Source organism: Rhinatrema bivittatum, chromosome 8, assembly GCF_901001135.1.
Source record: "Rhinatrema bivittatum chromosome 8, aRhiBiv1.1, whole genome shotgun sequence".
Taxonomy (NCBI): domain Eukaryota; kingdom Metazoa; phylum Chordata; class Amphibia; order Gymnophiona; family Rhinatrematidae; genus Rhinatrema; species Rhinatrema bivittatum.
In genome coordinates, this window is record NC_042622.1 from 99,991,993 (window position 1) to 100,005,043 (window position 13,051).

Consider the following 13,051-nt stretch of genomic DNA (forward strand, 5'->3'; position numbering starts at 1 on the left):
ACAATATGCCTGTTTTTATGATGTGTGTACTTGTAATGCACCTATTTACTACTAATAATAAAATGACACAGACCAGCTCACCCATGAGAATAAAGAGCAGATGGGGAAGGAATATATCCTCCTACCCCACTCTTTAATTTTCTAGGAAACCCCTTCACCCCCTCCTCTACTCATCAGTGCTGCAACTGGGCCATGTAATTTAAGGATGGTAGCTAGCCAGTTCCTGGCACACAAAAGAATGAGAAATACTGATTTACAGTATGATGGGTTAATACTCCCTGGGTGTTTGGAGTCCTCTCCATCCATCATTTTAAAACCACATAAAAACATCCACATTTGTTATATTGTTTTCTGTCATTTCCCATTTGAAAAGATATATTTAAAAAAAAACCTCTTTCATCCTTGTAGCCTGTGTTAAGCATATTTAAAAATTAAAAAAAACACTCCCTTCCCTCCCCTACCTAGCCAACAGCACCGTCCTGAAAAAAGATAAAAAATAACTTTCCCTATCCGTCTTCCTCCCCCAATCCACCATTTGTTCATTTATTTAAAAAAAAAAAGTATATCCCTCTCCCCCATCCACTAGTTGGTCATTAATAAAAACAAAGAAAAAAATAATCCTTATTTTTCATCCTCTTCCAGTCAGCCACCAACTTGTCATGAAAAAAAGGAGAAAACCTCCCTCTCCCCCGACCCCTTGCCAGTCAGCAACACTAGCAGAAGAAAATACCCCTGCCCTATGAACCTTTTTTTTTCAATCGGAGTTGGTCCCAAGGCCTAATGCTTGGAAGGGGAACAAGTGAAGATGAATATTAATGAGACCGCATGAGACTGAGTCAGGGAGCTCAGCTCTCGGTCCCTGCAGTGGACCCTTCTCCCTGACTTCTTTAGGGAAGATGGGGCCTGGGAGAGGGGCACACCCTGAACTCAAGTCTCACCTGACCCCGCTCATGAACGTTTAGGCCTCCGCACGTAGCTCTGCCAGATGCAGGGCCTTAACGTCTTTCTTGTGGCAAAGGCCCGATCCACCCTTGCCATGCTTACTACTCCTTAAAATAGTAGGGCAACAAGGACCCACCCAATAAAAGGTCCGTAAGGCAGGGAGGAAGGGCTAGGAAAAATCTCCGAGGCCGCTGGCCTTGGTGCGCGGCGATGCTGCTCCTCCACGGACTGGTGGGTGAAAAACCCCGCTGCAAATGGTGAAACTCAGACATTCCAGAAATGTCACCCTCCCAACTTAACTGGCGCAAAAAAAAAAAAATAAAAAAATATATATATATATATATAATAAAAACTTCTCCTTGCACCCCGAGCACAGTATCTTTTGGAGCTAATATATTTTATTCGACCAACCCGAAATCAATAGTACATAAATATTATTGTCCAATACTTTTCGGGTTTCCATACTTCCCGCGATTATATATATATATATTTTTAATTCTGCTGCTAAGCCACTCTGGGCAATCTCTAGAGACGGAAAGGAATAGAAAATAACTATCTACGAGGCCTATCAGATAATTTTTACCATGGCACGTCTGTATAATTTCTTATAGTTGCCCCATTAAAATATATTTCAAAGCATCCAGCCGTCCCTGGGATCAACAGGGCAACATTTGATTCCAACATTCGGTAACCCACATGGAGGTTATGAGCAACAAAGGGAGGAAGGAGCAGAAAGCTTCCCCCTCCAAACCCCAGGGGGATCTACAGAAGGTGTCCAGAGGACGCACGGCCCGCTCCTGCGCACCAAGGTCTGCCCGATCCTCCTTGGACTGCTGCCCGGCTCGGTACACGCGCTCCCCGGCGTGCAGCACCTCCCGGGGCCGGGGGAGAGCCCAGGATCTCGTGCGAGGCGGGGGGAGGGCGGCGCCCCTCCTTCCCTCCCCGCCCCCTAGCGGGCTGCAGATCTGCGCTGCCTGGGCTCGGGATCGGCTGGGTTTTCTAGGAAGCTCCTCGGCTAGGTGAGCTCGCTGCAGCCCCCCACCCACCCCCGCGCTAACCCTCCTTCTCCGGTTCCGATAGCGCCTCATCCCGCTACCGGTTCCTGTACCCGGCCGGCGGCACCGGACTGCGCTCGCGATCCAGACGGGCGATGGGCTTAACCCGTAGCCCTCCGGGAATCACTGCAAAGCCTCCGATCGGCATTTATATTATATTATATTACATTACATTATATTATATTATATTGTATTATATTATAACCAATCCGCTTTCATTTGGACCTTGCGGTTATCGTTTTTCTCTATGCAGGATTAATTGAATTAATTGCGTCACCACCGTGGGGATTTGAATTTCTCCCTGAGCTACTTCATTGATTGCTAGATTCACTTTGGGGGGGGGGAAGCGATTTTTAACGTTGAACTAACCCATATATAGACATAAAGTGTTGTAAAGGGAAGGAATGACGTAGTCGCTCTCTCACAACTAAAAAGGCTGCAAACTTTTTGCCCCCGCCTCGGCTGCTGTAAAGCCTCCGGTACTGTGTACTTGCCACCCCCCTCCCCCGAACACACACACATACACTTAGATATCTTCCTTGCATTTTTTTAGTCTTCCGCTGCTAATTCTAGGTTAACAACCCCTCTTTTATAGGTTTTGTACTTACTGAGGTCAATAACAAAGCGCTTACTGTGCAAAAAAATGTAATTGCCGGGACGCATGCAGGATTCCCAGAGAATGTGGAATCCAATTCCATCTCATGCCTGCTTGTCTTGTTGAAAAACTGCGAGCTTTCCGGCTGTCTTGTCTGAGTATCTCAGGCAGGGCGTTTACAGTATGTGCTTCTAGCTACATCCTGCCTGCCTGCCTGAGGCTAACGATCGTGAGCACCTGGGGTTAAATGTTTAGCCCCCGGTGCCGTATGTTCTTTTGCAGCACCCAGACTTATTCAAATTTTATTCAGATAATGCTTTCCTAACAGTATTAAATAAGACGCATATACTGCCTTCCTGGTTTTTGGTGCATTTATTCACCTCAACAAATAGTTAAAAACTAGCTGTAGGCTCATCCTGCTTTTCTTCTATGTGTATTCCAGTTCCTGATGTAATACATTGTATTTCTTTCATTTTTTCCACATGCTTAAGACAAAATGCTAAACACCACTGTTTATGTGATGCAATAAAAGTACTTATGTAGACAGATGCAAAGATCTTTAGTGTTGCAGGTACTTTTTAATTGTAGTCTGTTGAGCTTGACTTGAAAGCAGGGATATTTTTTAGAGGTGTTTCTAAAAATGAACAACTGTGCAAGGATGGATATGTCAGAATAAACCAAAGATGCAAACAGGTTTGAAATCCTCCCTGCTTGCCTTTGAGTAACGCTGCTCCTTGTTATCCCCCTCCCAGTTCGCTTCCCCTGTTAACATGTATTTTCAAGCCTTTTTGTTCAAATGTAAACCGGTATGATGTCCCCACTAATACCGGTATATAAAAGTTTCTAAATAAATAAATAAAGTACAGCAGTGAGTGCCAAACTGCACCAGGTTGGGACCCTCTAGCAGGGCATTTACATTTGGTTATCTATGGCAGCGTTTCTCAACTGGTGTGTCGCCAAGCACCCGCAGGTGTGTCGCGTGCTACTGGTCTCTCCCGCTGCTCTTCCCTCCTCTTCCTTCACTGAATGAGAGGCAGACAATCCTCCACTGCTGCCATTGCCACCCGGGCTATTAGCTCGTTCAAGCCCGGATGGGAACGGCAGCAGTGTTAGTGGAGGCTGGAAACTGCGGCTGGGCCTTTTCTTCTTCCTGCACCTGCCCCTGTGGCCCGGAACAAGAAGTGATGTGCAGAGGGATGCGCGGGAAGAAGAAAGAGCCATGCTGCATGGAAAAGTAGTGGCGTCAGCATTGGCCCCGAGCAGGAGGGTGGGCCTGGAGCATAATCCAAAGCAGCTGGCAATCAGCAAAGGAGACAGCAGCATTAGCCTCCCGTGGCTGATGGGATTCTTCTTTCTTGGCCTGTGGGGGCTGGAGGAGGAGGCTGCTGCAGCTACCATTTGTGCTCTGGGGGGGGGGGGGGCAGGAAGTGAGAGATAGAGACAGCCAGCCAGTCTGTGTGTAAGTGAGAGAATGTATTCGATAGAGAGCATGTGTGCTATTGAGAGAAACTGGTCAGGTGATATGTGTGTATATGTGACAGTGAATGAAAGTGACTGGTCAGGGAGATGACTGGTGTGTGTGTGAGATACTGAGAGATTGGTCAGGTAGGTGATTGGTGTGTGTGTGTGTATGTGAGAGAGAGAAAGCATGGAAGTCAGAAACTTGTGTATGTGAGAGAGCATGGGAGAAAGAAGCCTGGTGAATGGGTGTGTGTGTGAAAGAGAGCATGGGAGTGGGAAGCCTGTGTATATGTGTATGCATGAGAGAGACTGATTGGTGAGGTGACTGGTGTGTGAGAGAGAGAGAGACTAGTGTTGTGTATGAGAGAGAAAGTGATTATGGGAATAAGAAGCCTGTACATGTGGAAAGAGTGAGCATAGGAGTGAGAGAGACTGGTACGTGTGTGTGTGTGTGAGAGAGAGAGAAAGTGATTATGGGAATGAGAAGCCTGTGCATGTGGAGAGAGTGAGCATGGGAGTGAGAAACCTGGGTGTGTGGGTGTGTGTGTGTTGTTTTCAGAGTTGGCAGACTGCTAGGAAGTTAGCAATCTGTTGGTATTTAGGAGAGTTTGTGGGTGGATCCTTGGACCAGCGGCAGATGACCACGCCCCCAGGGGGGGAGATCCCAAGAGGGACCACCAGTCAGAGTATGGAGACAGACACACACTAGTTCTTTTATTAGACAGTATACTGAACCACCAGAGGTGGCAGTAGTGAGCTGGAATGCCCGGCTGGGCTGTAGTCCCTCAGAAGCTGAAACAGCGATCCCTGGAGGCTGAGCTGAAGAGAAACTGAAATATAGTGAGTAGGCAGGGTATGCAGAGTTCATGTACTGAACCCGATGGTAACACTCACACAATGTCTCATAGAAGCCCAGGAGCTGGAAAGTATAGGCCCTCGAGGAGTGAGTACCTGGTTCCAGGGAAAGCTCTGAGAGAGCGATGGTAACTCACTGATGTAGTTGGCAGTGATGACTTCCAGGCAGAAGAGAGTACCGAGTGACTCTGGGAATGAGGGCCCTCAAGTAGCAAGTACCGGTTCCAGACTGTCACCTGAAAAACAAAGAAGAGAGCGAGGCCCCTGAGGAGTGGGTACCCCTGGTAAGTCCGTGGAGGCAGAGTAGCTTGGAAAGTCGAAGCGAGTCCGTAGTCATTCCTTGCTAACTCGATCTGTTAGACATTTCTAAGACCTTATATATCTGTCGCGGATGACGTCATCTTAGGGAGACGCCCCCGAGGTTTGCGCCATCGCCGGTATTTCAGTCGGGGCCGCGCAGTGTGCGCGCCCCTAGGCCTCCAGGAAACATGGTGGGTTGCAGCATCTAGTCGGTCCGGGGACGCCGGAGGGCCTCGGCAGAAGGACACCGCGGCAGCCAATCTTCCTGCGGACGAAGAGGGAGGCGCCAAAGAGGTAAGGAGGGCGGAGAGAGGGCGTCGGGAACCAACGGCACAACAGTGTGAGACACAGCATGGGAGTGAGAAGCCTGTGTATGTGTGTGTGTGTTTGTGTGTGTGTGCGCGCGCGCGTTCATGAGAGAGAGAGACTGTTCGAGAAGGAGACTGGTGTGTGTATAAGAGAAAGACTGGTTGGGAAATGATTGGTGTGTGAGAGACAAAAACTGATCATTTGGGGTGTGACTGGTAATTGTGTGTGTGAGAGACAGAGAGACTGGTCATGGGACCTAAGGAAGAGGACCATGAGTACAGAGCTTCAGCCACTACTGCTGCTTCTGGTGTGTGCTACTGGCCTGCATGGAAAAGGACAGGAGTAGGAGAGCTGCTGGAGGGGGTAAGTAAAGGTGGCTTTTAAAATGTATTTTTCTTGATTGACTACCATTTTAATTATTGAATATTATGTGATGTGTCTGCTGTTTTGAAATATGTTATTGGTGTTTGGAGAATTTGTAATAATTTTTATGAGTTTTTAATTGTTGGATGTCATTCTGTTCATAGCTGTTTAGAAACATTTATTCTGTTTACTAGTATAGTTTTACAATTATTTCTGTGTGAGGATCTTTAGCTGCTTGACTAGTTCTGTTTTCCTAATAGGAAGTATATTGGTGTTTAGGGCCTGATTTAATATTTGTAGTGTTGTCTTTTCATAGACAGGGTTGCTCCTGTTTGAATATATTCCATAATACAGGTGTAACTGTGTGTGGATTAGTTTATGTGCATTACTGCAGATCCTGGGAGTATTTTAGGTCAGTTCTGTGTGTGTGTGTGACCGAGGTGAGGTATTTTAATAGCATGTAAGCGTTTGTATCAGTCTTATTTGTTGTGTTTTCTCAAGAGGACATGCATTGGTGGTAAACTGCTGTCTTTTCATAAGCAGGGCTATTGAGCCTGGAAGTAGAAGGAGTTTGTGTTGCTTTTACTGAGATGACACCAGAACCAGAATATCTTTTCTGTAGGGTGAGTTGTACGGGGAATGTCATAATTCTGCTTTACATCCATTATTGTGGGTCAGGGGGGTTCCTGTGGATGCAAACTGTACTTTTATATTTAGCCCCGTGTTGATCTTGGGTCAGTGTGTCACGCATGTGAGAACCTCTGTCAGGTGTGTCCCGACAGAAAAAAGCTTGAGAACCACTGATCTATGGGATAATCCTTCTAGCCTTGAAGTGCTCTGATAATATCCCCAGTTTGGTGAAGGTTTTATCAAGTTCTGATTCTTTCCAATGTTTTTTCAATGATGAATAAACTGTTACACTGAACAGTTACTTTTTGTGAGTTGCAGAGGTGAGGTTCCTCCTTGTTACAATATGGATCCTTATGTAATTTTCCAGGGCAACAATGTCCTCCATTATGCAGTGTGACAGTAATAACCATTGTGTGCTGGGGATGGCTCTCCCCCCGAAATCACAGTGAAGACCTTAACCCTTGCTGCCGAATTGGGCAGATTATTAAGAGAAAATCCCTGTAAATGAAGCCTTCTTATTTACAGATACCAGATGCAAGTAATTTTCAAGGGCATCACAAAAACTCATGAGATCTGGTTCCCAAGACAGGATGTGTTTGGTGTGATTTTGTTTTTGTTAAGAGAGAAGCTACGTCCTGTTACATAATGAATCCTCTGCACTTTTACTTAAGGAAGTCATATTAAAGAGTCCCTTTAACTGCACTAGGATGTAAATATGAAATCCAAAGCAATGGGCAAACGCACTTTAAATCATTTTCTCCACAGTAGGAGGCCAGGCACACACCAGAGCACCTGTCTTTCCTGCCTGGTGGGCCCTCCAGGGGTGCTCAGAGCCTATGGTAGCGCTGCCTGCTTTTGCAGTGACTTGCTGAGAGGTGCCGGAGTGTGGCGATTCGCACAGCACCCGGAGCAAACTCCCTAAAGCTCTGGAGAATAGCATGGAAAAGCAGCCTGCTTCTGAGGTAGCAGAGCGCTGCAATTTTAGTGCCGCCACCCCCCCCCCCCCCCTTGGGAAGCACTTCAACGTGTGCAACATTTTGGAGTGGGCTGGAAATTTTGTTTGCCCTCTCCGTAATTGTCAGATAGGTCTTTGCAGAAAATAAAGCATTGTAGTGGTGTGCCTTTGGTTTCCTTGGGGCAGAGAGTTCTGGTAACCAAACTGGTCCTGGAAATCTAGTGGGACTGGATGCTTTTTAATTGACTTTCGGAAGAAGAATCAAAATATATTGCAGTATATCCGGATGGAGAATTCCTGGATACTTAAAAAAATGTGTGCCTGGCACCTCCCACTGACCTGGACCCATGAGGAGCTGCTGCAGTGGGCCAACTCCAGGTCTGACGGGAGAAACTGGGCCCAGGAGGAGTGGCAGCTGCTGTTCTCTGGACTGTTCCCTGCCCTCACAAAAGAGAGTTTTGCAAGGAGGTGAAAAAGACAAAAAACATCTAACAGACAAAACAAAAAGCTAAAAGAGCAAAAAAAAAAAAAAGAAGAAAATCTGAAAAATTAAGAAAAAACGATGACAAGGAAAACCACATTTTTTTGTCCTGCCTCCTATAAATTTTGACTGGTGCCCAGTTTTCTAATGATTTTTCCACCCATCATGATCATTCCTCTGTTGGTCCTAAAGAAGGCATCACAACCTAAGATTTCAGCTTTCCTTAAGAATCCCTTAATACCGGAAATGGCTCTACTGTGGTCTGGTTCTAGTGTACTGATGAGAGTCAGATTGCAGACATAAGCATATGGGAGACAGCTTTTTTGTGTATAAATAACTCGGAGAGGACCTCGCTGGGAAAACCTCCTCTTTCATTACTGATCGTTTTGGAGTTTACGGCAACCACAGTGGAGTTCGTGATTGAACGTGGCACTGAACATCTTGGTGGCACCCTCCGTGACTTCCATTTGATGCATGTGGTGATGGGTGAGCATCCAGAAATTAGTGGCTACTGTGGCTGGATTGGCATCTGCCAGGGGAGAGCATGAGTCACTGGCTGCCAGTGTAGACAGCAGCACAAGGCGCACAACTTCCAGAGAGCTGTGAGGCAGCCTGGAACTTCAGTACTGCAAAAAATGGGGAACGCCAGCACTTCAGAGGTTTGCTGCCTGAGAAGGGTAGGTGCACTTCCTTTCAATACAGATGGGCTATTGAAGGATATCCAGTAGGCTAGGAACAGGTCAGTACTTTTCATGGCTCTTTGTGTCTTGGTGAAAGGTACAAACGTTTGCTCTGTAGGCATTGCTTAGTGTTTGAATGGATGCAAGAATTTACTGTTTCTGAAACTATAGAGAACAGAACAGAACAGTTTTGTTCTAAGCATTTCTTAAACTTTATGGATTGTCGTCCCCCCACCTTTATTTTTTCTGTAATAAATTTAGCTCCACTCTCCAAAAAGTTCAAGGCGGGGATAAAATTATCTTTTTGAACTGCAAAATGTTTTGTGTCTCAGAAATTCATTCTGGGCTGAGGGCCAGACACCCCTCACCCCAGTTTGAGAACCACTATGCTAGAGGAAAGGGGAGCTGAGTTTTGCTAGTTTTGATGAATCTTCTTCCTCAACAAATAATTCACCATCAAAAACTCTGGATTTAACAGACAATAACTGGATTATTTTGTCGCCTGCTGTCTATTCTCTGGCATGGTCTATCACCAGACAGAAGGATGGGTTGATGTGCCTTCCTGTCTCTGAGTGCCACATACACTAGTGCACGTGAAACAACTGCTGGACTGTGTAACTGTTGGTGACAGAATATTTTAAAGTAATATATAAAACTAGATTATAAAATTCCCACAAATGTATTATAATATGTTAACAGTGGTTACTGTCAATGTGTCTTACTGTTTCAGGAATGTCACTGCTTATAGTTCTCTCTCCAGAGCAGGGATTGTCAACCCGGTCCTCGGGACACACCTAATCAATTAGGTTTTCAGGATGTCTACAATGAATATGCATGAGATATATTTGCATGCAGTGGGGGCTGGGTATGTGAATCTACCTCATATCCCGAAAATCTGACTGGCCAGGTGTGTCCCAAGGACTGGGTTGAGAACCACTGCTCCAGAGGCTCTTGTAGCCAAGCTTGCTTGTGATGACACATGAAACAGTAAGACACAGCTGCAAAAGGGCTGTGCTCTGCATGTAGACCAAGGGTGGGAAACCTCCAGACCTTGAGGGCTGCACACTGGTCAGGTTTTCAGGCCCTCCCTAATGAAAATGCATAAGGTAGATTTGCATGCACACTGCTTCAATTTCATTTGCATTTTCATTAGGGATACCCTGAAAACTTGACTGGTATGCAGCCCTCAAGGAGCAGAGGTTATGTGTCAACCACATATAAAAATAGACTCTGGTTTTTTTTTTTTTTGCCTGGTCACAGCGTATAAATTCCATTGCTTACTCTGTGGCTTTATTTCCTGCAGCTACACTTTAGTTGAAATACTGAAAAAAGAGCCAAATAAATTCATCCCCAGTGCTTGTAGTGGGGCATTTCCTGGGGGAGCTTCTTGCTTTTCATTGTGATCATTACCATCTAAAGCTGTTTGGATCTCAAATTGATACAATTTAGTTTGTACACTGTTTGAAAGATTTTGTATCATTTTTTTCTTTCTGAAACAAGGTTAGCTACTAGTGCATTCTTTCCATGAGTTCTTTACACTGAAATAAAAAAGCTTGTTTGGCATCTTGATAGGCATTGGCCCTTCTGTAAAGGATTTTTTAGATGGCCTGTAGTGCTTAAGGAAAAACGATTTTCTTTTTATTTTCTTTACCGCACATTTTTTGCAGACACAAAGTTCTGCTGTGGCATTGCTTGTTCAGATTTTATGCTAATGTGACGTTCAGAGAGTTATGAAGACAGACATTACCAGCTGAAAGGAAGATTGGAACAAATGGAAGCTGCCTGGATAGCTCTAGAGGTGTTGTCCTGTTAGAGAGCCATAACTCTGCTTTCGGTTCCCTTTTGTCTGGTATATTTATTTATGTCAGAGTATGCCTAATGGAACCCAGAGCTAGTTTCCAGGGGCATCATGGACGGACCATTTTATGGTTAATCTAAAGATTTATTCAGCCAGTTAGCAACAGTTTATAAACTGGTATGTATCAAACACATTGATCAGTCTTCAATAATATGACAGAAATCATTCAAGGGTACTTTATGCTATCCACATAGGTAGACGTGGTAAAATTGGAAAAAATGTCTTTTCCTTCAGGATTTGAAAGTGCCATTGGGTAGCTGTCTCTGAAATTTTGGTAGTAGTTTGATTTTCTCTGGGTATGGGATATAGTTTATTTTTGATCCTCATTGGACACCGTAATACCAACGTTTTTAAAAGGGACTTCTTGGAACTCAAGTCATTAGCTACCTTGTACCTTAAGATTTAGCCAGAGGGTGCCTTTTGTTTGCTCTTGCACTATCACAGTTTGTTTCTGAGCCCTTTGTTGCAAGTTCTGTTAATCTCAGTTAAAGTCAGATGATCGCTTTCATCCATTTGTTTGATCCTTTTTAACTGAAAGGAATAAGGCCAATGAAACACCTGCAAAATAATTTCATCAGGAGGGTGGTGGCATCCTATGCCATGTGACTAGTCTGGGTCAGCTGGACTGAGCCAGGATAACTTAGTGGGGTTTAGGCAGGCCCGTCACAAGCTTTTATCCTAGGGATATTGGGCTTCAAAGCTTCGTATGTATTAATAAACATTTGTGGGTAACACAGACGTTTGGGATTTGCTGTGGCTTTGTTGTGGGGGTGTCCGTGTTATGCAGCACTCTTTAGCATGCCAGCTTGGGGATCTTGGCATTTGACCATCTAACTCAGGAGTCCCCAAACTCAGTCCTTGAGGACTCTGCAACCCAGTTGAGCTTTGAAGATTTACACAACGAATATGCATGAGTTCTGTTTCCATGCACTGCATCCATTGTTTAGAAATCCTGAAAGCCAGACTGAGTTGTGGGTTTGGCGACCCCTGTCCTAACCTCTGGACTCTAAACAAAGAACTCTTCCAGCGAGCTGCCATTCAGTGCATAGGAGAGGCCCAGATTTGGGAAGGTATTGGATGAAATCTCTATCTCTCTAGAGAGGGGTGGTTGTTTCATGCCAGGGTTGAGGTTATTGATAGAGGGGTAGGGTGGAGGAAAGCAGCATCATGCAATTCCATAAAGCATTAGTGACTTGTGCAACTATGATACTCATCCTTGAGCTTCATGTACAGCATTGGTTGTATCATTCAGTGTTCAGCAAAATTGCTCACTTCTGTACATGGGGACATTCAGTAATAAGCATTAAAGGAGATGAGAATGTCTTTCTTTCCAGGATACAGTGGACACATTATAATACAATCTTAGGTGATGTTTCATCTTTGTTGGATGTATACAATGTCAGGAAGAGGGTGAAAAGGAAGCAAGAAAGTGTGATAGGGTTATCTGGGAGTTTTGAATTTGCTCTTAAATCTCTGGCACAGATTTTCTCAGTGGTTGGGAGCCTTCTCTGGGTCACTTATATTTTCGGTGTCCTGGATATGAAGACCTCTTAGTATTGTTTGTTACTCTTCTGTACTTGGGCCCTTTTCAGCTATGTAGTTTGCCAATTCATATTAGGAGAATCTGAGTCATCCAGGAAATTGTAGAATTAACCAAACAAAGAGTTTAAACAAAACATATGTTGGTCAGGATTTCTTTTTTTTTAATAATGTTCAAGCAGTATACACTGAATACCAGCAGAGATGAATCTCCAGGGGGTTGTTGAAGTCTCAGAGCCTCATCATATGTTTGTGAACATTTTGGGTATTATTTTTAGCTATGAGAAAGCTAAGGTGTGAGTAACACTAGCAGCCAGTGTTGTGCATCTTGCTGTAGAGCACTGTAGGCTAGGGATGTGAATCGTTTTTTGACGATTTAAAATATCGTCCGATATATTTTAAATCGTCAAAAATCGTTAGAGCCGCGATACAATAACAATTCCCCCGATTTATCGTCAAAAAATCGTAAATCAGGGGAAGGGGGAGGGCGGGAAAACCGGCACACTAAAACAACGCTAAAACCCACCCCGACCCTTTAAAATAAATCCCCCACCCTCCCGAACCCCCCCAAAATGCCTTAAATTACCTGGGGTCCAGAGGAAGGGTCCCGGTGTGATCTTTTACTCTCGGACCTCCGGTGCTTGTAGAAATGGCGCCGGCGCTACCTTTGGTTTTTCCGTACGGAAAAACGATTCGCGGCAGGAGATCGCTCCCGGACCCCCGCTGGACCCCCAGGGACTTTTGGCCAGCTTGGGGGGGCCTCCTGACCCCCACAAGACTTGCCAAAAGTCCAGCGGGGGTCCGGAACGACCTCCTGCAGTCGAATCGTGTTGTCTACGGCCGGCGCCATTTTGCGCCGCTTGCGCAAAATGGCGCCGGCCGTAGACAACACGATTCGACTGCAGGAGGTCGTTCCGGACCCCCGCTGGACTTTTGGCAAGTCTTGTGGGGGTCAGGAGGCCCCCCCAAGCTGGCCAAAAGTCCCTGGGGGTCCAGCGGGGGTCCGGGAGCGATCTCCTGCCGCGAAT

General features: G+C 45.4%; 1 protein-coding gene across 1 annotated transcript in view; it reads left to right on the forward strand.

Moving 5' to 3' along the window:
• Window positions 1-1,809: 1,809 nt before the first annotated feature.
• The window catches only part of GSN (gelsolin), a 93,546-nt gene continuing 82,304 nt past the window's right edge, over window positions 1,810-13,051 (forward strand). Inside the window, exon 1 of the mRNA XM_029611119.1 lies at window positions 1,810-1,961. The gene's annotated coding sequence lies outside the window, so the exon portion shown is untranslated. The remainder of the gene's footprint in view (window positions 1,962-13,051) is intronic.